At 42.3% G+C, this 26099-nt stretch overlaps 1 protein-coding gene and 1 pseudogene across 1 annotated transcript in view; one reads left to right on the top strand and one right to left on the bottom strand.

Annotated features, from left to right (window-relative positions):
* LOC124556231 (O-acyltransferase like protein-like) overlaps positions 1-26099 on the bottom strand; it is a 263370-nt gene that overhangs the window by 166583 nt on the left and 70688 nt on the right. The gene's annotated exons all lie outside the window — the stretch shown is intronic.
* LOC124557089 lies at positions 24116-24233 on the top strand (annotated as a pseudogene).

The following is a 26099-nucleotide window of genomic DNA, read 5'->3' as shown; positions in this document are numbered from 1 at the left end:
GAATAGGCATATGATAAGCGAGACGGAACAGTTCAAGTTCCTAGGCGTTCGGATAGATGGTAAGCTGTTGTGGAAAGCCCATGTCCAGGATCTTGTTCAGAAGCTAAATGCTGCTTTATTTACCATTAGAACAGTATCTGAAATAAATGACACTTCAACACGAAAAGTAGTCTACTTCGCATATTTTCATACGCTTATGTCGTATGGTATTATTTTTTGGGGTAATTCTTCTGATTCAAAAAGGGTATTTTTGGCTCAAAAACGGGCTGTTCGAGCTATATGTGGTGTAAGTTCGAGAACCTACTGTCGACCCCTATTCAAAAATCTCCTAGGATTGCTAGTCCCGTATGCTGTGAAGCCTGGAACGCAGGAGAGAGAAACAGGCCGTAGTAAACCTATGAAGGCGAGTCATGAGTCATGGTTGGATGATCATGTGGTAAAAAAATTGCCCATGAAAAGCAGGACTCCGGATTCAAGTCCCGGTCCGGCACACAGTTTTAATCTGTCAGGAAGTTTAGTGTCACACCGGATTATTACTTTCACTGAGGAGTTATAATGATCGCTTCTCGAACATGGCAGGCCTCTAACCAAGTTCGTCAGTTGGTCAACTTCTAGTCAACAGTGGTCTTCAGCTTTTCTTCGTTCTGCCAGCGACGCGTTCTGTGTTGCGTTTGTCGAATAATGGGCGATGGAAAATGCAAAAATTGATATCTAATTAACATCTGGATTTGTTATTGCGGGTAATACATGGATCAAAAAATGGTTGAAATGGCTCTAAGCACTATGGGACTTGACATCTGAGGTCATCGGTCCCCTAGACTTAGAACTACTTAAACCTAACTAACCTAAGGACATCACACACATCCATGCCCGAGGCAGGATTCGAACCTGCGACCGTAGCAGCAGCGCAGTTCCCGACTGAAGCGCCTAGAACCGCTCGGCCACAACGGCCGGCATACATGGATCCAATCCTTGTTTCCAGAAGCCAAACAGCAATGTAAGAAGCGAGTGGAAAGCAGTTGTCCTGTGTCATAAAGGCCTAAGGTGATGATAACTGGCAGGAAGGTCGTGGAAATTGTTTTTTCAGATGCAGAAAGGATTCTGCTTGTTGGCTGCTTTGAGGAGAATTAAGCAACAACCGGCGCATCTAACCTATCTCTTTTGAATCAACTAGATTAAAGAAATATATTCATCAGGACAATGCATCAGCCCAAAAAGGTATTTGAAGAATTGGAAAACCGAGCCATCTGCAGTAAGTATTGTCAGACCATCCAGTCTGTTCACCATATCTGACAAGCTCTGTCTTCCGTCTGTTTCCATTTGTAATTAAATTTGGGGTTGGGGAAACCTTTCGTGTCAGCTGGGTAGGTCATGCCAGCCGCAGATGAATATTTCGCAGAGAACTTCTACGTTGTCCCTTCAGGGATTTTTTCTACTCACTGGAAAAAGTGATGGTCAGACTGTACTGATCTATACGGAAATTACATTGAAAATAGTTTTTTTAGTGTAAAATCACAGCCTTTCACTGCCATAGTGTGTTTCACCTTGATCTTTAATTTCACGCCTCCTTTGTAGACGACAGGCAGGCTAGAAAGCCGACGGAAACAGAAGACTTTGTGCTTTGGACACGCTTTCTTCCTTTACCCTGCACGGTCTTGTGGTGAGAGCCGAGACTCTCTGCTCAGACAGTATTGGAACGCAATAACTTTTATCTGCCGGTCAGTCGCTCTATTGTTTCACTGCTGTAACCAGCACTTTCTCTCACTGACGTCCGTCTTCAGATGGCTTTACTAAATTAATTTAGCATGTCTCTACTGAGATATCGAGTACGGATCTCACAACATGGGTTTTTGTAAAAGCGTATGAAATATAAAAATTTATGAACTAAAATAAAAAGTAGGATTATACTAATATTGAAAAAATTTAGTCACATAAAGCTGTCAATAGCAGCCACACAATGTTGTTTTATTGTAGGCTATCTGAAAATGGATTGATGATTTACGTCAGAAAATTATTCCATTAGATTCTACTAAGTGGAAGTATGAAAAAATTGTCGCCGGCATTTGTGACCGAGCGGTTCTAGGCGCTTCAGTCCGGAACCACGCGGCTGCTACGGTCGCAGGTTCGAATCCTGCATCGGGCATGGACGTGTATGATGTCCTTAGGTTAGTTAGGTTTAAGTAGTTCTAAGTTCTACGGGACTGATGACCTCAGATGTTAAGTCCCCTAGTGCTCAGAGCCATTTGAACAATTTTATGCAAAAATTACTGGGAGGCTGTTTCGTTTGTTACCAAGACTACCAATTAGACGAAAAGCACCTTAAAGAGCGATTAAAAAGTTTCCTTTCGAAGGCCTTGTAGTCCAAATCGGTATGCGAATCAGACAAAATCATGGCAAGCATTCAAGTATCATCCCGCCAACGCATTAGGTTGAAGATACCCGTTTGGTAAAACACAGTGTCCTGCTGTGGATATCCGTAACTACCTGCTGCACATCCTTGTCCGACAGGTATTGTCGGCACTTGCAGAAGGCATGATAATCACATGGGGGAGATCAGGACTACTGGGCGAGTGTTCGAATGTCTCCCACTTGGGTTGGCTCAATGGATGAGCCTGGTCTCCCAGGTCGGCTGACGTCTTGTGTGGAAGCGCGACCAGTACGGAACTTGGAGCATCATTCCACAGCGATTGTTTTCGACAGACACGCTGTCCTGTACATATTCTACATTCTCCGGTGGATAGCTCTGAATATTATGGAACTTAACTTCTGAGGTCATCAGGCCCCTATAACTTGGAACCACTTAAACCTAACTAACCTAAGGACATCACACACATCCATGCCCGAGGCAGGATTCAAACCTGCGACCGAAGCGGTCTCGCGGTTCCAGACTGTAGCACCTAGAACCGCTCGGCCACTCTGTCCGGCTCCGGTGGATGTCTACTAGTGTTTGTCCTTCGGCAGTCGGGAAAAGAATAACACACGTTGGTCCTGTTTCGAAGCATCTGCTGATGACGTCACCTTAGTTCACGATCCTCCCATTACTGCACGAACTTCGGAAAGACACGAATGCCACACTAATCCCTTACCTTCATGTCGGTGCTCATATACCTGCATCGGAGTCAAGCTGCGTTGCACATACGATGTAGCAACGCCCCCAAACGGAAACTTTTTGATCGCCCCTCATAGCTGAAGTTAATTGTTTGAGCAGCTCAGTAATATGCTTCTTCCAGTTCATATTTTCATAAATAAACTCCTGGAAATGGAAAAAAGAACACATTGACACCGGTGTGTCAGACCCACCATACTTGCTGCGGACACTGATCACACGCACGGCACAGCGGACACACCAGGAACCGCGGTGTTGGCCGTCGAATGGCGCTAGCTGCGCAGCATTTGTGCACCGCCGCCGTCAGTGTCAGCCAGTTTGCCGTGGCATACGGAGCTCCATCGCAGTCTTTAACACTGGTAGCATGCCGCGACAGCGTGGACGTGAACCGTATGTGCAGTTGACGGACTTTGAGCGAGGGCGTATAGTGGGCATGCGGGAGGCCGGGTGGACGTACCACCAAATTGCTCAACACGTGGGGCGTGAGGTCTCCACAGTACATCGATGTTGTCGCCAGTGGTCGGCGGAAGGTGCACGTGCCCGTCGACCTGGGACCGGACCGCAGCGACGCACGGATGCACGCCAAGACCGAAGGATCCTACGCAGTGCCGTAGGGGACCGCACCGCCACTTCCCAGCAAATTAGGGACACTGTTGCTCCTGGGGTATCGGCGAGGACCATTCGCAACCGTCTCCATGAAGCTGGGCTACGGTCCCGCACACCGTTAGGCCGTCGTCCGCTCACGCCCCAACATCGTGCAGCCCGCCTCCAGTGGTGTCGCGACAGGCGTGAATGGAGGGACGAATGGAGACGTGTCGTCTTCAGCGATGAGAGTCGCTTCTGCCTTGGTGCCAATGATGGTCGTATGCGTGTTTGGCACCGTGCAGGTGAGCGCCACAATCAGGACTGCATACGACCGAGGCACACAGGGCCAACACCCGGCATCATGGTGTGGGGAGCGATCTCCTACACTGGCCGTACACCACTAGTGATCGTCGAGGGGACACTGAATAGTGCACGGTACATCCAAACCATCATCGAACCCATCGTTCTACCATTCCTAGACCGGCAAGGGAACTTGCTGCTCCAACAGGACAATGCACGTCCGCATGTATCCCGTGCCACCCAACGTGCTCTAGAAGGTGTAAGTCAACTACCCTGGCCAGCAAGATCTCCGGATCTGTCCCCCATCGAGCATGTTTGGGACTGGATGAAGCGTCGTCTCACGCGGTCTGCACGTCCAGCACGAACGCTGGTCCAACTGAGGCGCCAGGTGGAAATGGCATGGCAAGCCGTTCCACAGGACTACATCCAGCATCTCTACGATCGTCTCAATGGGAGAAAGCAGCTTGCATTGCTGCGAAAGGTGGATATACACTGTACTAGTGCCGACATTGTGCATGCTCTGTTGCCTGTGTCTATGTGCCTGTGGTTCTGTCAGTGTGATCATGTGATGTATCTGACCCCAGGAATGTGTCAATAAAGTTTCCCCTTCCTGGGACAATGAATTCACGGTGTTCTTATTTCAATTTCCAGTAGTGTATGACGGAGCGCAGATGAGTACAAAAAAATTATGTTTCTGCAAAATGAATTCACGGTGTTCTTATTTCAATTTCCAGGAGTGTATGTATACCCAAAAATTTTGGCATTTTACCCTAGAGATGGTGGCTATTCTGGAAAGGGTCGAGAAACAAATAACCACAGTTTTCTGAAGGAATCATACCAGCAATTATCCGACTTTATTTTGAGACATAGTGCAAAATAATGACCAGAACACTGAGCTGAGGTATAACCTGCGAATTATCTGGTTTCATAGTGTAGCTTGTGCCTCTCTCGTTACATTCTTCAGTGAGATTGCTGGTCTCGAGCCTTACCTGGTCATCAAAATCTAAATGTTGGTAATGCCACAATCACAACAATCTGCATTATCCATAGGGACCAGTAGTAAACCAGATATATTTTACTAATTATTGTGGCTCTTTTACAATGTGGGCGCTGCGTTGAAGTAGTGCTCTACTGGAAAACATGAAAGACATCAGCAAGAGAAAGTGCACTCCTGACGGTCAAGTTACCGTCAGCTGCGTATGATGCCTTAACCGCGTAATACATAACTCGTTTGTTTATGATTGATGAGAATGTTGTGCGTGAGAAGGCACACAGACACTGCATCTGTTATTCTACTGGCGAATAGCGACACGTAAGCGGTTTTCGTCGGTGGAAATCATACCAATCGGTCTGCAGTCAAAAGATACCATGACCCTACAAGACGGCGACACATACTCCGTATTAAAATACGGTTAGTTGTAAGATCAAATTAATGGATCGGATTTAATAGCGAAAAATGCCCAAATTCAGATTTATGCACCGAAAGTGGACCCCTAGCCTGCTGGCGGCGCATACGTCCGATCTCTATCGAGACCGAGCTTAACTATTAAATTACGTTTCTACCACGTTGCAGCGAAGCGTGCGCATACTCGGCTGAGTTATTGCATGACATATTTTTTTTCCTGATTGTTCCTGAATTTCAGCATACAAGCCTTTCGACCTATATATATTCGTAAGTGATAATTTTCAGGCTTGTTTTTTATTATATAACTGTTTTATTTAGACCTTTGGTTAGAAACGTATTGGTGCTGTGCAGATGTGGGCTGCTGTCTCGCAAACCGGACAACTTATTTTGCAAAGTTCCCTTTTATCTTTTTCGCAAACTTATTCTTTGCAACATATTGCAGGTTGCAAGAGAATTATGTGGGGATGACTGATCAAGGAATGTGGAATACATCTATCATGAGAAAAGAAATTGACGCCCTTTGAAAAAAGAAGATAGAGTAGCCACACAATAGACATGCGTCACTGCGTCGATCTTTTACTAGTGAACCCAACAAGCGCGTAAGTCTGTGGCCACTTTTAACTGTAAATACACTAATTTCGCAGAACTCTATAAAATCAGTGGTATTAGACTGCCAATAAGCAGCATGTTGTTGTTCGTTCTGCTCATAAGATTATTTAATGTGTTATTGTATCCATATCTCCTACGGAATTCCGGTCATCAACTGGCACAAAACCCCACCACATCTTGTTCTCCCAAAGTCTAACTACAAGTTTTATCCATGGATACAATAATGCGAATGCAGGCACTCCATAAGCAGTCACGTCGTGCGCACTTCCGCTACACTCGCAGTCTGTGCTGAAACTAACAAGGTATATCAAGAAATCATTATTTACTGTACTGTTCCGGGCTTCACCGTCGCTATACATTTACGTTGAGAAAATTTTCTGTCGTCTTCTTCTTCTTTTTCCTGGTCTTAATCTCATACATTCCGGGGTCGGCATGTTAATCTGAATTTGTCAGTGTTAGTGGTAGAGAATGGCTGAATGAAAATATGTCTCCACACTTCCAACCCCCCCCCCCCCCCCCCCCCCTTATTGCCCGAGGGACAGAATGCGTGTACCTCAACTGCGGCTAGTGTTATCCTATTCGAACCGTCTAAATGAAGAGGAGCGTGGGTATCAGCCTGCTATTCACCTAGTCGTTTGTGCGAAACTGCCTAAAAACCACATCCTTGCTGGTCTACACATCGCCCTGGACGTTAATCCGTATTCGATCTGTGGCTGGCGCGCCCGAATCACAGAAACGTCCCGCTAACGCGGGTAGCTATCCGTGCAGGTATCGACAAACGTTTCCCCGTTTCCCATGATTCTTACAAGTATTTTGCATCCGCTGTTTCTCTTCTCCTTACCTTTCTAATAAACGTCTAGATTGTATTTGAATTTGGTAAACTGAATCTTTTCAACACGATATTGTGTCTTAACAGTGTCTTAAATTGCCCCAAAGCCTATTTCCTTCTCGTCTTTGGGTGTGTTATGCCATCAAAACTGGTGCCAGAGACAGGGAATCGTGTGGTATTGTTCTGGATGTCTTGTCCGTAAATTACCTTGAGCAGATTGTTAGAGAACCAACTCGTGAGGGTAACGTCTTAGACCTCCTGGCAACAAACAGACCTGAACTTATTGAATCAGTTAACGTAGAGGAAGGTATCAGTGATCGTAAGGCTGTGACAACATCTTTGACGACGGGTCCTACAAGGAATATTAAGAAAGGTAGGAAGATATATTTGCTCAGCAAGGGTGACAGGACACCAATTTCAGAATATCTCAGCAGTCAGTATCAAATATTCGGTGATGAGGACGAAGATGTGGAGAACAAAATTCAAATGCATCGTTCAATATGCCCTAGACAAGTATGTTCCGAGTAAGGTTTTAAGGGATGGGATAGATCCACTATGGTTTCATATCCTTGTTAGAAAAGCGCTACTTAAACAAAGAGCACTTAACCTCAGATTCAAGAGAAGTAAAAACCTAGTTGACAAATGAAAGTTGAACGAAGCGAAAATGAGCGTAAGGGGAGCAACGAGAGAAGCGTTCAATGATTTCGAAAGTAAGACATTGTCAACCAACCTGAGTAAAAACCCTAAGAGATTTTGGTCGTATTTAAAATCATTAAGTGGGTCAAAATCATCTATTCATTCTCTCAGTGACCACACCGGCACCGAAACGGAAGATAACAGAGAGAAGACCGAAATACTGAATTCGGTCTTCCGAAGTTGTTTCACCGCGAAGATCGTAACACTGTCCCTCCTTTCAATAGTCGTGAGAACGTGGAAATGGCTGATATCGAGATAACCGATTGCGGAACTGAAAAGCAGCTACAATCGCTTAGTAGTGGAAAGGCTTCACGACTAGATGAGATACCTATAAGATTCCACAAAGATTATGCGAAAGAACTTGTTCCCCTTCTAGCAGTAATTTATCGTAGATCGCTTGAGCAACGAAAGGTATCTAACGACTGGAAAAAAGCGTAGGTCATTCCCGTTTTTAAGAAAAGCCTTAAGACAGATCCACACAGTTGTAGATCTATATCGTTAACGTCAATCTGTTGTAGAATTATGGACCATATTTTATGCTCAAGAATTATGAAGTTCTTGGAAAATGAACAGCTCCTCTATAAAAATCAACATGGATTCCGCAAACAGAGATCCTGCGAAACTCAGCTCGCTCTGTTCCTCCATGAGATCCACAGTGCAGTGGACAATGACGCTCAGGCTGATGCCGTGTTCCTTGATTTCAGTAAGGCATTCGGCACCGTCCCGCAGTGCCGTTTAATGAAAAAAATACGAGCTTATGGAGTATCGGAGCAGACCTGCAATGGGATTCAAGACTTTCTTCCAGATAGAACTCAACACGTCGCTCTTAACGGAACTAAATCGATAGATGTAAAAGGAATATCCGGAGTACCACAGGGAAGTGTGATAGGACCGTTGCTATTCACAACATACATAAATGATATAGTAGAAAGCGATGGATGCTCTTTAAGGCTATTCGCAGATGACGCAGTTGTTTATACCAAAGTAGCAATGCCAGAAGATAGTACGAATTTGCAGAACGACATGCAGAGAACTGATGAATGGTGCAGACTCTGGCAGTTGACCCTGAACGTAAATAAATGCAACATGTTGTACATTCATAGGAAAAGAAATCCACTGCTGTACAACTACACTATTGATGAGAAACAGATGAAGACAGCGTCTGTCGTAAAATATCTAGGCGTAACTATCCATAGCGACCTTAAGTGGAATGACAATATAAAACAGATAGTAGAAAAAGCAGACACCAAACTCAGATTCATAGGAAGAATCTTAAGGAAATGTAACTCATCTAGAAAGAAGTGGCTTATAAGGCGCTTGTTCGCCCGATTCTTGAGTATTGTTCATGTATCTGGGATACCTATCAGGTAGGACTGATAGACGAGATAGAGAAGGTCCAACGAAGAGCGGAGCGTTTCGTCACAGGATCGTTTAGCTGGCGAGAGAGCGTTACGGAGATGCCAAACAAACTCCACTGGCAAACGTTACAAGATAGGCGTTGTGCATCATGGAGAAATTTACCACTGAAATTCCGGGATAGCACTTTTCACGAGGAGTCAGACAACGTATTACTTCCCCCACATACATCTCGCGTATTGACCACGAGGAGAAAATTCGAGAAATTAGAGCCAATACAGAGGCTTACCGACATTCATTCTTCCCACGCACTATTCGCGAGTGGAAGAGGGTTGGAAGGATCAGATAGTGGTACCGAAGGTACCCTCCACCACACACCATTAGGTGGCTTGCGGAGTATGATGTAGATACAGATGTCTAATACGAGCCAGTGATACGCCAATGCGAGAGATAACAAGGGTAAGTTTCAAAATTTCCACACAAAAAGGGAAGGTGTAATTCGCAGCTGAAGTCGACGTGTTGAAGTAACGCGGTAGTTGGACATTTCCCTTCCTGGAGACAGTGGCTCAGTAGCTAGGACAGAGGATGCGTGTGCGTGGAGATGGAACCCTGGCGGAGGTTCACATAGTTCATCCCTCCATGAGTCACAATCAGACGAACTGCCGAGAAGGATGTCACCTCAAAGTCCTTGCGTGCGTTGCTGTAAGGAACTGAAACCATGAATAAGTCTCGTTAGATACTCGATATAGGCAAGGGCTTTATTCCCCAATTGTAACTTCAATTTGTATCCGTCTCTGGTAAAGGCCGTAGCATGTCTCATTTCTGTCCTGGTGAATTAATTCAGAATTTTGTAACTCCTTTAATATGTGTGATTATCGTTTGTTGCTAGTTATTAATTTGCAATTTTACAAACTGAGACAGTTACATCTGACACATAGTTTAATAAATTATTTTGTTTTTTCGTCCTACGTATAGCACATAAAATACCTGAGAAGACCGTACGTAGAAGAAAGGAAGTATGTCTGGGTTAACGACCCGTCGAGGAAGACGTCATTAGAGCCGTAGCACAAAGAGGAAAGACTGGGCCGTGACCTTTTCGAGGGAACCGTAGCAGCATTTGTCTTAAGGGATTTAGGGAAACCGCTGAAAACGTAAATCTGGATGGGCAAACGGGAATGTGTACCACCGTCCTCCTGAATATGAGTCCAGAATCTTACTTCTGCGCCACCAAGTTAGAGAAGAGAAGTGGCAGAATAATTGAAACAAATGTAGACGGTGCACACAATGGCAGATCGTGCAGAGAAAGTGTCTTTATTGTAACACAGCTTCAGAAAAATTCCGAGAATTCTGTAGATCTACATATATTGCTTTTCACTGACCAATAAAAAGCATTTTACTGGGTAAGCAGAACAAAATTCTTTCAAGTCTAATAGGATAAGAGTCTTCTGCAGAATTTAGTAAGAGTAACATATGTAACAGGTATAAGTGCAGATATTTCTATTGGTGACTGAGGACTGTGAGCAACATTAAATCAGTATTTACGTCATCTGCAGACTAATAATTGTAGCCATTACAAGTTGTATGTAGTTAGGTTGGTTAGTACCTGCAAGTTCATGTGGCAAGAGCAAGCCATTAATGCTTGTTTTCCCCCAGGCAGCAGGTCAGGTCTTGAAGTGTAGATGCGTGGACGCAAAACAATTAGTCTATACTGACAGGCGCGGTCCACTTAATGGTGCAGTGCGATCGTGTGGGAAACATCGGGTTGTAAAGTTTGTGACATGTTCGTGGGAAGACTGTTCGATACATATATAATAGAATGACGCAGGCTAAAATAAACCAAGGGCTTAGACAGGGGAGTCCCTTTCGTTTACCTCCTTATCTACTCCCTTTAATGTTGTAGTTGACAAAGTCATAAATAAAATGTAAAAATGATTAGCAAAATATTTAAAACTAAATAATGCTGTTCTAGGCACAATACTCTTGGCAGACGACTAAGTGATTGTAACTGGAACAGAAGATGATAATTGTAACTGGAACAGAAGATGATATACAACGTAGGCTGTACCTGTCCATGAAAGTAGCAAATGCGAGTAATTTAAGTATCTCCCAATCTAAAACAAGCTGATGGAATTAAAAGAATGTGAGCTAGTTGTGCTCAAACTAGTCATTAACAACGAAGCAAGTTAACAGATACCTTTTATCTATGTGTTGATATTACTTATACATCAAATAACGTTCTCCGAACAAAGCCACATTTTAAAAGTAACGGAAGAGAAATATTACTGAAACTATATAATAGCAGTACAAACACTGTAGTATGGAGTGTCTGTTAGGAGGTTACTATACCGGAAATAAAAAGGATAGGATGTGCAGAGATGAGATTTCTAAGAACAGTAACTGGCTCAACAAGGCACGAAAGGAAGAGAAATGAATATCCGAGAAAATGATTATACATATGTAGTCTGAATAAATAAATAGTTAACTGCAGGAACAATTAGAAAGAGTGTGTAACTAGGCTCCATGAAACCAGGACACCGAATTGAAGGCAAAAACAAGGAAGAAGGTAGGCCCGTCAACAAAAAGATGGAAGGCGGAATAAATTTAAATTGATTAGTGCTTAATGCTGTTGATGATGACCTTTCAGTTTTAATAATAAATGGTTTCATGTCAGTTTACTGATAAATGAGTTATTTAATAATTAAAAATACAATAAAATAATCAGGTGCGAGTGATTTCGGTAAGCAAGAACTACAAGTTAAGGGTTTTGTTACGGCACCTTGCGTTTCACCTATCGTTCACTCCATTAGTAACAGCATATTGACTCTGGAAATAATGCTTTGTTTGGAAACCGTTGCTAGAAAAATTTCCACAGTAACAGATGCTTGTGTCTTCTTACTATAAAATGCGGTATATGCGGCACCTTCCATTTCACCTAGCGTTCACTCCATTAGTAACAGCATATTGACTCTGGAAATAATGTTTTGTTTGGAAACCGTTGCTGGAAAAATTGTCACAGTAACAGATGCTTGTGTCTTCTTACTATAAAATGCGGTATATACTTAATTTTACTAAGGTACGAATTACGATATACATATGTAAGGAATCAAGAAACATAAATTATTAGCACGTGGTTATCGCAGTACGACCCGTGACAATGGACGGAAGGATCGTGGTAATAAACCTGGGAACGAGCGCTTTTATAGGTTGGTTCATTACGAATGGCGCAATTAAGGTTACAGTCACGAAGATAAAGATAACGCCAAAAGGCCGTAAGCACCGAGTAATCAACAGGGATGGTCCCGCGGCATTACGCAAGCGCAGATTCGGGCGGAGACCTTCGCTGTTGTGGCAAGAAAGTATGACCGCCCCGGGCCAAGGCGCACTTTCGCCGACCTTCTTCGCCTTACTCTTCCGTCGAAAAGCTGTCGCAAGCCGCTGCCCGGAAGCTGTTAAGTCACTGCAAACTTTCTCACCGGCTTGGGCGGCCGGTCTTGGACTGGACTGGCATTGCTGCTCGCATCCTCTGCAGCCACTTCAGCGTGACTTGTTTGCCACTGAACTTGCTCTTTTTTTGCCAGTCTCCAAGATCCAGTGCAGTTGATCGACAAGTCAACTACATTCGCAGAGGTACTGAGTCGCCAGACTTGCTTCTTCCAGATCTGGTAGCGTAGTGAGGGGCGCTCTTAAACCGGTTATTTCTCAGGAATTCAAGTTGTCTGTGTGTAGAAGTGTTCAGACGAGTGTTATTTAACACATCTAAGACATGGATTATGCAGCCATGAATATACCGGTTTCACTATCTTTTTAAAGCTCCTCTATGTCACTTAAGTTTCATCTCATAAGAGAAATTTCCTATTATCGGTGTAAGAAATGTGAAAAAAGTCATATATAGGGTACCCTGAGCGTAGCGTGTCTACAGAATTGTAGACTTCCTGGCAGATTAAAACTGTGTGCCGGACCGAGACTCGAACTCGGGACCTTTGCCTTTCGCGGGTAAGTGCTGTACCAACTGAGCTACCCAAGCACGACTCATGCCCCGTCCTCGCAGCTTTACTTCTGCCAGCACCTCATCTCCTACCTTCTAAACTTTATAGAAGCTCTCCTGCAATATCCTTTCTTTCAGGAGTACTAGTTCTGCGTGGTTCGCAGGAGAGCTTCTGTAAAGTTCGGAAGGTAGGAGACGAGCTGCTCGCAGAAGTGAAGCTGTGAGGACGGAGCGTGAGTTGTGCTTGAGTTGGTAGAGCACCGGGCCGCGAAAGGCAAAGGTCCCGAGTTCGAGTCTCGGTCCGGCACACAGTTTTAATCTGCCAGGAAGTTTCATATCAGCACACACTCCGCTGCAGAGTGAAAATCTCATTCTAGAATTGTAGACTTTTCCCTCCACCGATTCGTTTAGAAACACGTTTAATTGCTTAAATTTAAAAATGGTCTTAGCGTAGGCATTTCTATTTGCGCGTATATCTTATCAAAAGAAACAAAAAGTGTAATAATAATTTAGTGTAGGGCCGATAATTTAATAAATAAATAACATTATGTGTTTCTTCGCCGTGCTGTCATTGGCCACCAAGCCGCCGCTGCAGCCGGTATGGCGGGAAATTATCCTGAGTGGTGCGCTAGTGCTTAATATAGTTGGTGTGCAAAGATCTGTAATGCGTACATCCCCATCACCCAGTATCCTTCCCAGTAATCAATAATTCAGGTACCATTCTGCGCCACTACACTCATGTCCTACATTCCATGAACATTCTTACATTATTAGAGCTGCGCTCTACCAAAACTAAGGTTCTGTTGTTTTGGTACAGTACATAAATGACGTGGTGAATGGTAGAGTATCCGGTAGTATTGGTAGAATTGGTAGGGGAAGAAACATAAATGAATGTGCGAGACAGAAACAGAGAGCTTGGGACTGCTTTTTGTTTTTTGTTTGTTTGTTTTGCACATAATTAGAACCACACGTCGTTCAGCGTTTGTCCATTGTGTATTTTACATCCCTAAAATATAAATTGCATCTTATAAGTATTAAAAATTAATTGAGCGCGTAGCTTCTCCCATATTATGTAACTAAAGCAATTACTTTTGATGCAAGAACAGTTCACATGCTCAGACATAAAAAATCTATATAATTGTTGTCGTTTACCTGGTAATAAAGATGCAAATCTATATAATTGTTGTTTTATACTCAAAATAACGTTCTTCATCATGATAAACGGCAGGAGTTTCCTGTTAATATTGGTAAGTGCTAAAGTCGTTTAGCAATAGGAATAACATTTTTATATACGCTCGAAGAAGTGCTCGATCGATCATTGATGTGTGTTTGTTTTACGTTTTTCTTTAAGTTTACTTGTTTTTGAGGAAATTGCGTTTTCTAGCGCTATATGATAAACTTCTCTTTATTTTAATTTTTGCTACAAATTCCCTCTGTTTCCTGTTAAAAATGAACAATTTACAGATAACTCCTCAATTAAAAATTTCAATTTGCTATAAATATTGTTTATTTTGAAGTAACAGACGGGAGGATAAATACGCAAAACAAAAATTTTCCGTAGGTTAAGTGACCCTTTATATGTTCTCACTCAGTTGCTAGAGGCTTCACCGATCCAGTTTTTAGGGGAATCTAGAAGACACTCATAGCATACACAAACAAAGCAATCGAAATGAAGGAAACACTGTAGCCTACGATTACTCGTGATAACGCTACGGAAGCCTACAGTAGTTTTATAACTCTATGTATTATTCATTCTCTCACACCAGAACTTCAACTAACTCTCGGAACCCAACGACTAAATCTGTTGCGAGATTTGTTTCCAGTCCTAGTCATAACACTCCATCTCTTTTTATTTCTCCCACTTCCTTCCCCTCAGTGCCCTTAAATCGCAGCATGCAGTTCCATAAGCCTCATAGCCGCATTCATCATTACACATCCATTATTAATATCATAATTTCATGCACCAACGGCATCACCATTATACCATAGCAGAATTAACGTCATGATCAATGATTATATTTGAACTGTAATATAAAATCATCTAAGAAGTTTAAAAGACCATAAAAATTATCCACCAAAGTGTACTTTAAAAAATATCATTTATTTTCATCTTTTTTTTTACTCAGTTTGCGGTGGCATTTAGAACAACCAAACGAAAGTAAATCTAACCCTAGTGTTATAAAAATTCAATGGTTTGACAGGTCTGCGTAAAGTTTATTCATAAGCGAAGCGTGGTGTGGTTTTAACTGCAAGCCCTGTCAGGTGTGGTGGCTGTAGCTTAAGAAACACACTTACCAGCTTCTGTTTGCCGATCTTGGAACCGGTCGGTATTTGCAAAGAAACATTGCTGTTGCAGTTTATAAAGTACTTTTCTTTTTTACTTTGGGGCAGATTATTTACTTCAAACATGGAAACAGGTCTATATAAATAAACATCCAAAAAGCTTTAGTTTTTTTAGTTGTTAAGGAAATAACGTTTTTTGATGTTATCAAGTCAGAAACTCATAAAAAAAGTGGGAAGTGACCTCCGTTTGCTTACAAACGGGCATGTAATTGTCGGGTTTGTAACACATTTTGAAAAATCCCAGGATGGTGTCATCGGACGATACAACGGTGTATACGGAAGTCTCATCATCGGCTTTTTTTCCGAAATGCATGAATAGCTTCAAATGGTCTATGCTTAATTCAAAGATTGACGACTGATTCTCAGTATAAACGTTTCTATTATGAACGTCGGAATAGACTGATATTGGGTTACTACACAACCACCCTGCGTAACTGAGATCTGTCACAATCATTCAATTTTTGACATTATCCATCCGGAGCGTTGGAACATCAATTCAGTTGTGGGAAACGTAGATGCCACACTGATTCGATGGAAGACTGATGTGAAACTATAATTAATCGACAAAGAAACCATCTGGTACAACTCTTCTCCAATCTACCTCTGAATATCATTCATCAGTTTCGTGCTCTTATCTGTTTGGGTGATCGGAACAGAAGGTGAAAATTTAAAGTAGTGCATGATTGTCACCGGTTTGTTCAATCATCCCAACCAACAGCGAAGACCGTCACGTAAATTAGACACTCAACAATCCCCGTGGGGAACGGTTGGCGGGAGTGGGGGGGGGGGGGGGGGGGGGTTGAGGGTAGATGTCTTACAGAATAGACATCGTTTTACTCTAAAAATTCCGAGACAGTTTCTCCTGAAACAACTCAAAAAACCCATAACCTCCTTGAATATACGTTTCATATAATGATGGTCATGGTAAAATTAGATAATACGGAAGCGTGTCATTCTACCTGCGCTTCATCAGATGGAACAAGAGAGAGCAAATGCACCCTCTGACGCACACCATACGGTGGATTGCGGGGAGCTGATGAACTCCGGTGGGGAATGAACTCTTGTAACCATTGCATCTAACAGTTCTCTGATTACTGTTGGCGAACCACAAATCTATGATCGTTCTGGCCCATGTTACGCAGTACTGCGGTGACGATTGCAATGTCTTCCGTAGTTCAGTCAACGCACTTTGATGTGTCACTTTTCAGTTCTCCTTGCGCAAGTATAGTCTGTGTGTTAACTTAATCTGTATTCAGGCGTTGATGCTAAGCGTAATCCTTCGTCTTAGCTAATCTGTTCGAGGCTAGCAGAAAACTACCCGCTACGCAACCTTACTCGCCAAGAGACTTGGCACCAGTTCTGCTTAAGTACTGCAATAATACCTCAGAAATTGGCTGAAATTCTTTTCACAGTTTGAGATCAGTGGATGCGCTCATATGAACAGACCACATTACATGTGGAGATAGTAATGATGCCCCCACATGATGCCCCCACTGTCCAGGGCTGTTTTTAGGAGAAAAAGAATTAGAAATGGAACACGTAAGAGTAAGTGTAACTTTTAAAGTCGATATTAAGCTTCTCTGATGAACTTGTATTCATCAGGAGCGATATTAAAATTTTTATATCCTCAGCCAAAATGAACCTTTCCGTGGTTTCTCTGAATTATTTGTGTTAAATGCTGTGAATGTACTTTCAACAAAGTCACAAAATACGATGCTGCAGACTCCGTGTTACTCTGAATTACGATGCAAAGTTCCTTTGGATATGCATGCATGTCTTAAGGAACTATGCATCGTTATTCAGAATAACGTAGGCACTGCAATATCGTATTTATCCGCCGACACCGGGCAAGCGACTTTCAAGTATAATGTCTAACCTATGCCTGAATATACGTAATGGATGTACGAGTACAGATCGTAGACGCATGGTTGACGACTAACCGAACCCACGACGAAATGCGCCGCCCTCCGTTGCCTCTTCTCTATCTCTTTATGATAGTCTTGTAGTTCTTCTTTCCAACATTACTAGTATCTCAGTAATAATTCAATGATAGACATTAATTCAGTCTGACTGTGAAATTATTTGGACGCTAGTAGCAGGCTTAGGTGAACTGAAGTAAATTATCTGATGTTTTTACCGGCCACCCGATTCTGCCGTAACAGTTGTAGAATCGGTCAAAGGAAGCCTATGTTCGGTAGCGTAGAATACTCTGATCATGCAGTATTAGTTAGAGAGGACTTTAATTTACCGAGTGTAGACTGGAACGTCTATGTATTCATTGCAGGTGTTACTGGCAGACAGATTCCTGACGTATTTTTGAACATATTTTCCGAACACTGTCTTGAACAGCTAGTTAGGCAGCCCGCATGCAATGGAAATATTTTAGACCTTGTAGCTAGAAACAGACGTGAACTTATCGACAGTGTCAATATAGAGATAGGAATTATCGATCATAGCGATGATGGTTACTAAAGTTAATAAATCGCCCAAGAAAACTAGGAGAGTATTTTTGCTAGAAAGAGCAGAAACAATACCTAGGTCAAATGTGATGGAGGTATAGGAATCATAGGCGAGGTTTAAACTGATAGTAGATCACTCCATGGAAAAGTATGTGCTGAGTAAATGGATTAAGGACAAAAATACCCACCGTGGCTTAATAACGAAGTTGGAAACATACTGAGAAAATGAGACCTTTGCGCTCTCTGATCAGAAAAGAACGCGCGAATGAGACGGGCAAAAGCTAGTAGAAATTGATGCGCGAAGTGCACAAAATCTTCCACCGTCATAGCTTACTGAAAAATCTTGTTGAGAACCTGGGACAATTCTGGTCGTACATAAAATGGCCAAGTGGATCGAAGGCTTCTGTCGAGTCACTCACTGGTCGACCAGTTTGGTGTGGCAATAGAAGACAGCAAAAGTAAAGCTGAAGTTCTAAATTTCGGGATCAAGAAATCATTCATACAAGAGGGTTGAACAAACATAGCGTCGTTTGCCGTCGCACAGACGTCCGTATGGAGTAAAATAGTAATAGGCATCCCTTGCATAAAGAGCTGAAAACAAGTAGATCACCAGGTCTGCGTTGAATACCCGTTCGGGGTATGCTGCGGCATGGCCCCTTTCTTAGCTTGACTGTTTGCGAATCTCTCGCACAGCGGCATGTCCCAAGCGACAATTTAATTCAATTTATTGCTACTAATTTTAAACCTGTTATCTGGAAACTCTGAACTGGTCGTACAAATTTGTTAATCATGGTGACAAACAATGTTTTATATTATGTATGTAGTAGTAAATCATGTTAACAGGAACCATTGGTAATATTAATGTAGAAATAAAAAAGAACGTTTGAAAAATAAGAATCAATTAAAAAATAACATAAAATAAAGAGAATTAACTCAAGTTCCAAGTGAATAACTTCCATCTTACATTAGAAGGTGTGTTACTGGCAGACTCGGAAGAACTAGAGGTTTGCCGGCTAACTACAACTACACCTACTTCCAGACCTATGGTTGCTATATCACCAACACTGGTACGTGCGTGCCTTAGCAATCCTCGATGATGATGATGATGATGATGATGATATTTGGTTTGTGGGGTGCTCAACAGCGTGGTTATCAGCGCCCGTCCTAAGTCCCAGTCTTTTTCACAGTACAGTCTCGTCACTTTCGAAGTAACCTTATCTCGATGTATACAAAACCCTAATTAATATTATTACAACATTAAATACGATAAACGAGGTCACTATCCTGAATTTCACATTTTATCACTAGTCAGACACTTCCAAAGCATCTAATCTAGGACTGTGTAATGTATCGGCGGATAATTCATGCAGATCCCAGTAATATGGTATTTAGTAGTTGGCACATGAGTATTTTATGAATGCCTATTGTTGTCAAGTACTCAGTGAGGTCTTTTGACACAAGTATTTCAGGTTGTTTCTCTCCGATTCTTTTATAACATGGAGTGGCCGTGCCAACTATACGTACTTTTTCTCCACAGTTGTGAAGTCTGGTGTATTGTGTTGTAGCATTTGATCTATCTGAATTCGGAAGTCCCACAGAAATTTGGTACGTTCGTTTTCGACAGCTTTTTCTGGCTTGTGGTCAAATTCCTTACCACTGCTGTATGGTAATTTTGGCATAAGGTGGAGCTGATCATTCGTGATTCGTGCCACACTATTTTGCCTCTATTTGTAATCAGTATGAGCGATCTTTTTGCAACAGCTTAAGATATGGTCAACTGTTTCTTCAGCTTTTTTGAGTTGTGCCGTTAATTTTTCGATTCCGGCTTTCATGGTGTTAGTTCCGATGGCTTGTTCCTCTGCAGCAAAAATTAATCCGTGAGTTTGTAAGAGGTCCATGATTGAGAAATTTGTTGCTAGCGCACTCGAGCAGATGTAATTTCGATGGATTGCTCACGCGCTGCCTGCGATATGTAAGGTTTAAGAGAATCTCGGACCAAAGAGCAGTGTTGTATGCAGTAGGAACTGTGTGTTAGTAGCAGTAAGTAGTTGCTAGCGAGCAGTCGTGTGTATGGAGTTGGCTGGGCCGGTCGTGGTGGAGCGATGGCGGAGCCTGAGCGTAGTATAAGGTAAAAGCAGCCTCGCGCATATGTAGTATTGTTATATCCAGTCCCATGTAATTGTTTTAAAAAAATCTGTTAATAATAATCTTTCTCATAAAAAGTAACTTTTGACATTCATCTCAATTTAAAGAATTCACTGATTTCTCCAATCCGTCGTCATCCCGATTATTGCAAAGAATAATCAGTTGTTCTTTTTATACATGACAAATCTATCGGCCAGCATTGCACAGGGCTGTGCCAGAATAATTTCTTATAGGAGCAGATATATATGCGTTATCCGGCGACCTAATTGAGGTAAGATATTTCAATTTATTCAGAATGAATTTTCAGGGCCATGACGCAGCACTGCTGACGTCCAAACTTTACCGGTTTAAATTCACAGTCAGTTATTGGAAGGTTATAAGTGAGTCGCATTTTTATTATTGAGAGATTAGTCACATTTTATTATTGGTAGGTTACGGAAGTTTTCTGTTGGGAGGTTACACTGAAAGAAAGAAATAATTATTATATTATATTTAGATTAAAGTTCAGTCTTGATCACGTTATGTCTGTTTTAATGAGTAACCGGTTTCGGTTTTTTCTATAAAACCATCATCAGACCCATTGGCTCCCTTGGGTTGGTAGGTGGAGCTCTCCTTGCTGCTGTGCTGTGCAGATCAGTTGACTGCACAGCAGCAAGGAGAGCTCCACCTACCAATCCAAGGGAGCCAATGGGTCTGATGATGGTTTTATAGAAAAAACCGAAACCGGTTACTCATTAAAACAGACATAACGTGATCAAGACTGAACTTTAATCTAAATATAACAATTAATTGGTCACTGTATTCCAAAAATGTTTACCAAAATTGTGCAATTATTATATTGTTTTTAGTGTTGGGAGGTTACGGAATATATTTTGTGGGGAGGTTACAAGTTTCCTTCTCTGCTTGTTGACATAATTTGATCACGTGACTGGTGGAAGCATCACCTCAACTACAATAGCCTATGCGCTATACATATCTCCAAGTAGTTCGAGTTACACGGATACATCGAGATGCTGGTCACAAAGGAGCCTATTTCAGCTGCCCAACGGCTTTCGGCCGAACGGCGGTGAGCCCGCAGGCAATGACCGTGGTTACGTAAAAGAAAGCGGTGTTTGGTTGCTCGCTCATGGGCCACTGAACTGCGTTGCGGCTGTCTGCCTAGTCCAGACCGGAATATTTCGACACTAGCTTGCCCCACGGCTGCCTGTTAATATAGGGCGGCGTTATTGCCCTCAGATTTATATAGCTGGTTACGTACGTTAAAAGAGTATGAATCTGTGACTAGGAAAGAGCAGGATTGCTGAATCTGAATGTACTACTGTGTGAGGAGGGAACAAAGGAGTAAACAACGAAGGTTAAGAGCTTAGCGCCCCGTCGAAATCGAGGTCATTAGAGAATAATCGGCACTAAGATAGAGAGAAAGAATCACTCGCGACCTGTTGAAGAAACCATACCAGAATTCGCTTGAAATGATTTAGTTAAATCGCGGGAAAACTAAATATGGAGGAGAGGAAAGGGATTTGCACGCATAATCACTTAAATCTTTCGGATGTTGTTAGAATAGATTCAGTTTCTGGTGGTTTACGAGGACGATTCACTAAATACCATTGTCCTTTGTGTGGCATTCAATTACATGTGGATTTCGTTGCTTTCCGACGTAAGGGTTCTTATTTAAGATGGTAATGAGTTCTCCTGGTACTGGATCAGCTAATAAGGAGTGAGGAATCAGTAGCAGAATAGCTTAGTTACATACACTGTACACATATCTTTAACATGAGAATTTTTGCGGTGATATGAAATAGTGTTGGAGGTTCGAATCCTGCCTTGGGCATGGATGTGTGTGATGTCCTTATGTTACTTAGGTTTAAGTAGTTCTAAGTTCTAGGGGACTGATGACCTCAGATGTTAAGTCCCATAGTGCTCAGAGCCATTATGAAATAGTGTTGGCGTAAGATGGGATGCCTCCGGTAAACCACGAGAAACTGCCTCCGGTAACATGAAAAAGACTCTACTTCCGTAAGTTAGAACTATACAAGAAACTGTGGCTGCTTGTCGCTCAGAAAGAACACATAAGTGAAAAACATAATCTAACTACATTTGGTTAACAGGAGAGGAGACCAGACGTTTAGAGGATCGAAATGAATAAACCAGTGGCCATGTTTGTCAGACATACAACTTGAGCTAAGTTGCTAGATCAGTGAAACAACACCTGAGCAGCGCCCATTGATACTAATGGATCATAAAGATGGGGTACCCAGCATAGTTACAGGAAGGCACGTGCAACGAGCCCGTCTACTGCCGATCTCTCTCAATTTAGCGCCTTACGTAACTGCGTAGAATTTCTCCTCGTAACATATGATACTCGGACAAAGGCAGCAACGGCAGAACTCTCATATCCCAGCATCAGTTAACGCAGTAAATGGGATGGAGGAAATAACTTGGTTATTTAGGAGAATGTACTAAGGCTGCTTCGATTTCTCCTTCATTATTAAAGGAAGGAAGGGAGGGAGTATAAGTTAACGTTCTAACAACATGGTATTTGATGAAAGTTCCTGGCAGATTAAAACTGTGTGCCGCACTCGAATTCGGGACCTGTGCCTTTCGCGGGAAAGTGCTCTACCATCTGAGCTACCCAAACACGACTCACGACCCGTCCCCACACCTTCAATTCTGCCAGTACCTCGTCTCCTACATTCCAAACTTCTGTGAACGCCGTCACGGTAGCTCAGCGTGTTCGGTCAGAAGGCTGCTCGCCCTCTGTAACGAAATAAAAAATAAAAAAAAACTGAGTAAAGGAATCAACGATCAATTTGAACGGATGTCTTGTGACGTCTACCCAGACCAAACGCAACGAGCAATACCGAACAAAATGGAAAGAGAAGGAGGAGAGAGAGAGAGAGAGAGAGAGAGAGAGAGAGAGAGAGAGAGAGAGAGAGAGAGAGAGAGATGGTAGAGCACTTGCCCGCGAAAGGCAAAGGCACGAGTTCGAGTCTCGGTCCGGCACACAGTTTTAACTTGCATGGAAGTTTCATATCAGCACACACTCCGCTGCAGAGTGAAAATCTCATTCTGGAAATGGTATTTGATTTCATAGTGAGTGACATTTAAAATTAACACAAGGCCCTCATCACTCATGTTGTAGCATAGGAATTGCGTTCGGCTATATTTTTCTTATGACAGACCTAGATCACTTTTCAGTAATTATTTAAGACGTTTCGTTGTCATTTACAAAGTTTCAATGTAGCCATTACAATGTGAACTCACTATATACCAAGTTCAAACTTATTTGTTGACCAAATGTTTTTTTCCTGCTTCTACGCAAAAACCACTTCCTGAATTCACTTGGCCGGTGTGGCCGAGCGGTTCTAGGCGCTTCAGTCTGGAACCGCGTGACCGCTACGGTCGCAGGTTCGAATCCTGCCTCGGGCATGGATGTGTGTGATGTCCTTAGGTTGGTTAGGTTTAAGTAGTTCTAAGTTCTAGGGGACTGATGACCTCAGATGTTTAATCCCATAGTGCTCAGAGCCATTTGAGCTATTGAATTCACTGTGCTATTTTTTACATTCTTCTGATCATTTCCTGCTTTTTATTTTAACAGTTTTCCGTGTATTTGTATTTTGTAACTAGTGTTCCAAACGCCACACGATTTCTTATGATGTTCTTTGTTGTAAATTGTCATCAGCTTCTTTTAGTCAGTAAATGTAAACTTTCAGGAACTAATTAATATTTTTGATAACCTTTTTGTCTATTTTATAAACACGCTCATATTTGTAGAGCTTCAACCGCACGGTGTCAATGAAGCAATTTATTACGCTTTTGATGTCTGTCATTTTTCTCTTTATCTGAATTGCACTTTCTCATATGGAGTCTTATATTTTTCTAAGAATTTTCAGTTTTTGCTCTCGACCCGAACCCGGGGTCCAGTAATGATTGCAGGTTGCTTATCTAACGGTCTCCAGAGACAAAAAAAATTGTTTTCAATATTTCGTGTAATTACTGACGGAATTTAAAAATTTTTAAATGATGTATTAATGTACTCATTAAGAGGAATACTCTTACGTCAAATGTTAACACAATAAGACAAGTATTACAGTTAGAAATTGTGTGTTTGGCTTGAGGTAGCGTAACCGATAGCGCGCAAATACTCGGAGCTCAGTCATCCAGTATTTGCGAAAGAGAGCCCTAAGCCACTGACAACAGACCTTACACATAATTTTGAACCTTTACGAAACATTTTTCTCACTGACACTACTCACAAGATGATGAAAAAAAAAACTATCGCTTACTACATTTTCGGGGCAACGGCCTTGCCGCAGTGGATACACCGGTTCCCGACCGATCACCGAAGTTAAGCGCTGTCGGGCGTGGCCGGCACTTCGATGGGTGACCATCCGGGCCGCCATGAGCTGTTGCCAATTTTCGGAGTGCACTCAGCCTCGTGATGCCAATTGAGGAGCTACTCGACCGAATAGTAGCAGCTCCGGTCAAAGAAAACCATCATAGCGACCGAGAGAGCGGTGTGCTGACCACACGCCCCTCCTATTCACATCCTCAGCTGAGGATGATACGGCGGTCGGATGGTCCCGATGGGCCATTTGTGGCCTGAAGAGGGAGTGCTTTACCACATTTTCGGTGTTCATGCGGCAAAACTTCAGCAGAAGACAAGACGTTTTAATATATTATTTCTTTACTATTCTCCCTATTCATAAAACACATTGCACAGAGTGTCTACATATTTCACTGAATGTACCTGCAAAAGTTAGTATATCATTGTACGACGCAAAGTTCAGGAGATATGACGTCATAATCATTGAGATGCCTGAGAAACTAGTTTGTGCTTAAAATGGAGAGCAAGTTACGTAGACTATAATCATCTATGTTTCATAATGAGAAGATTTAGCGATTCCTAACAAACGTTAAGCATAGCTTCAAACCGGTTCAAAATTTTTTCTCGCTTACATGCTTAGCGTCAAATATGTAACACACAAACTCATGTGTAAGTAATCAAACTTTTGAAGCTGTTTTGTACGCGAGAGTTCGATTATTTCAAGAATCGGAGATTACAGGTGGTGCCACGAATTTCTTTTCTCCCCAGTTCTGTTCAGTACTTCCTCATTAGTTACGTGATTTACCCATCGAATCTTCAGCATTTTTCTGTAGCACCACATTTCAAAAGTTTCTCTCCATACATGGCTACACTCCATACAAATGCTTTCAGAAAAGACTTCCTTACACTTACACCTATATTCGATGTTAACAAACTTCTCTTCTTCAGATATGCTTTTCTCGCCATTGACAGTCTATATTTTATGTTGATGTTCATCTTATATCCTCCTTTCAAGACTCTGTCCATTCCGTTCAGCTGGTTTTCCTAAATCTTTGTTGTCTCTGAGAGATTTACGTCATCGGTAGACCTCGAAGTTTTTATTTCTCCTACCTGGACTTTAATTCTTACTCCAAATTTTTCTGTGGTTTCCATCACAGATTGCTGAATGTACAGTTTGAATAACATCGGCGAAAGGCTACAACCCTGTCTCACTCTATTCTAAATCACTGCTTCCCTCTCGTGACCTCGATTCTTATAACCGCCTTCTGGTTTCTGTCCAAGTTGCAAATAACCTTTCGCTCCCAGTATTTTACCACTGCTACCTTCAGAAGTTCAAAGAGAGTGTTCTTACAAAGATATAATATTAGGTCTACTACTTGGATTCCGCCGTTTTGCAATAAATCGCAGTGTCGGGAAGTGATGGTGCAGATGGTCGGTCGTAAGTTCATAGAGTAAACTTAGGCAATTGTAAACACAACGCCATCAAAATATTAGTCGATTTGTGGTCGTATCACAAATTTGTTCTCCGTTAATTATGTCAACTTGCGAGTCCAGTTCTCGTCATTTGCGGGAACTTTTAATTTTCTTTAAAATGAAGAAATCTGCAGTTGACGCTCATAAAATGTTGGCTAAGACCTATGGTGAAGCACCTTTTAGTGAAAGGACGTGCAAAGAATGGTTTCAATGCTTTAAAAACTGTGATATTGCCGTCAAAGACCGGCGTGGCGGTGGAAGAGAGAAGGTTTTCGAAGCTACTGAAACAGACGGGAAAAATCACAGTAGATCGTTACTGAAAGCTGCTTGGCTCCATGCCGCAAAACGCGTCAAAACGTAGTTGGAAACGTTGAAATGGGAAGTCCTATTTCACCCTTCGGGTGACTGCCACCTTTTTCGATCAACAGCACACGGCTTGGCTCACCAGCACTACCGGTCATATACAGAAGTGCAAAACTAT

The sequence above is a fragment of the Schistocerca americana genome, chromosome X, assembly GCF_021461395.2.
Source record: "Schistocerca americana isolate TAMUIC-IGC-003095 chromosome X, iqSchAmer2.1, whole genome shotgun sequence".
In the NCBI taxonomy this organism is placed as follows: Eukaryota; Metazoa; Arthropoda; class Insecta; order Orthoptera; family Acrididae; genus Schistocerca; species Schistocerca americana.
This window is presented reverse-complemented; position numbering and strand designations above follow the sequence as displayed.